We start from the raw sequence: 2,516 nt of genomic DNA, 5'->3' as shown, positions 1-2,516 counted from the left end.
GTCACCTGTGAGCGATAGCCATGTGATGTGAGTATCAGTCACCTGGAGGCAGGGCTTAAAAGCCTGAATTTTGCCTGAAACTCTCAGACTGAAGAAGTCTCTTGGAAGAGAGACGAAACGTTTCATTAGAGAAGAACCCATCCAGAAGACCTACACAATTTTTTTCGTTTTGATTTTTTACCTGGATTACTGAGATGCATCAGGACACACAGCTGTAGACCTCCCCAAGACCCTGAAAAATCATCCATGTTCTTATGACTTTTTAGGAACTCAGACTCCGAGAGCTTTCGCAGCAGGTGTTTTAAAACCATCTGTCACTTGGCTTCAACAAACAGGTTCTGTGTACATCTCTTTCATAGAATCAAAAAAATAGAAAATAAAATTAAAATCTATTTAAAAGACATGTTGCAATGCATTGCAGTAGAATTTTAAAAAGTGCACTCTGGGTGAAAACTTTTGGAGGAGACTGTATAGGCTGTGTGATTCTGCTGCACTCTGTTCAAGGTGTCAAATTATTGATTGYTTGTTGGAATTTGATTACTGCCATTTGAGTGTGTTCAAAAAGGTGTAGCAGCAAACKTACTTTATTTCAATGCAGAGTAAGAAGACTGGCTTACAGATAAGCAAARCATCATGCAAATACAGGGCGGACATTCACAAAAAGACACACTACTTCCTTGACCTTTCTTTAGACTAGAGTTCTGACAATATGTTTCTTTCAAAACTATTTTCACACAAATAATGCCCCATCTTTTAGACGAATCAAGTGTCTTTAGGGTTTAATCTAAGGTTGCCATCCCTACACTTTTACATCAAACTTTTCAAACTGACATAACTTCCAACTATATAAGCTTTGCATAAGTGTTCATTACAGTGTAGGAGTAACAAGCACAGTAGGGCAGTAAAACCTAAAATGGAAATAACCATTGCACAATGCAGTCATTATATAATGTCATYACCCTAATTCCTGATTGAATGCAGATGCATTAAGCCACACTTTACTTTGCACATGCAGGATTACCTGGAAATCCCTGAGGAACCCCAAGCTGCAGAACTACACATGAATCCAGCACAACAACCTCCATTTCAAATATTTACTGTGCGTTTATGACATATTGACCTTTATGTGACAATAAAATGTAGCTTTGCACGCTTTGTGTTTCTCTGATGGGGAATTTAGGGAGTATGGTGGTTGATGGTCAGAGCCAGCAGGATGGAGCAGCTGTCAGAATCTGACTGATGTCTCTCTCTCTCTCTCTCTCTCTCTCTCTCTCTCTCTCTCTCTCTCTCTCTTTCTGTGTGTGTGTGTGTTTGTGTGTTTACACGCCTTGCATTTTCCACAAGTGACAGCCTGTTATTGGGAAACACATGATGTGGTGTAGCTATGGGCTCTGACAGACACTAAAACAGTGGAATGTGTGACAAAATATGCCCCAACAGTATGAGAGAATGATTTCCCCTCTTTTTTCTTTTTTTTCTTTTTGTCTTCTTTACACCAGCTTCCTTCCCTTGGTAAATTGTAGGCCAGAGGTGGCGGAAATACGTCAGTTATGTGGGTTCTCTGAAGCTCGAGTGCGTCTCTTAATTTCGGATGAAGGGAATGATGAGGAGGAGGACGGGTGGCGAAAGAAGATTTTAATCACTCCTGTCGCTTTAAGGGCACTTATCAAAGCCTTATTATGCGAATAGAAAATACCAGGAGCCACTGAGCGACTGAGCAGCCAGGGGACGGACTGGAGTGGATTTTATAGGAAACATTATCTGAGCTGGAAGAGAGCGCCTCGTCGCCCCGTGGAGTTGGATTTATTCGGACGGTTCGGCTCATTTAGGAAATCTTGCGCATTAAAGCAGCCTGTAGGACTTCCTTTTTATCTAGCCCTGAAGCGAGGACAGGAATACGAGTTAAAACTCAACGCGGGATCCTTCGCTCATCCCGACAGCTTCAAATCGAGCTTTGGTTTCGGACGGATAGCGGACCCGGAGCTCTGTGTGTGTGTGTGTGTGTGTGTGTGTGTTTTCTGGATCTGACAGCCTTGGATCATGGCTTGTTGGGGTGGTGGAGAAGAACAACGGCCAGCAGCGACATGATTTTCCTGCGCTGTTTGTTTGCGTACCTTTGCTGCTGCGAGCTGTAAGGCTTTCAGCCATCCGCCGCTCGGGGTTTCCGTGCASCAAAAGTTGCGGGGCGAGTGTGAATGCGTGGATTTGCCACTGTTTGGCCGTTCTCCGCACCTGCTTTTTCCACGGACACCGCGTCGACACGGTGCGGATTCGTGACAGAGCCGCGCGTGGACCCGCGCCCRCTCCGCTCCGCTCGCCTGCCCGCCGCTTCTTCCCCCCCGGATCCACTTGAACATTTGAGCTCGTCGGAACGAAGGTTTTGGCCAGGTTTCTACTCAAGGTCACAGAATGGTTTAAAGGCTGCATTTGTTCGCGCGCGCGCACGCGCACGGCGCTACCCTCGCGTTCTAGCGCAGCCTGCAAGCCACACACACACACACACACACACACACACA

Source organism: Austrofundulus limnaeus, unplaced genomic scaffold, assembly GCF_001266775.1.
Source record: "Austrofundulus limnaeus strain Quisiro unplaced genomic scaffold, Austrofundulus_limnaeus-1.0 Scaffold347, whole genome shotgun sequence".
Classification (NCBI taxonomy): Eukaryota; Metazoa; Chordata; class Actinopteri; order Cyprinodontiformes; family Rivulidae; genus Austrofundulus; species Austrofundulus limnaeus.
This window is presented reverse-complemented; position numbering follows the sequence as displayed.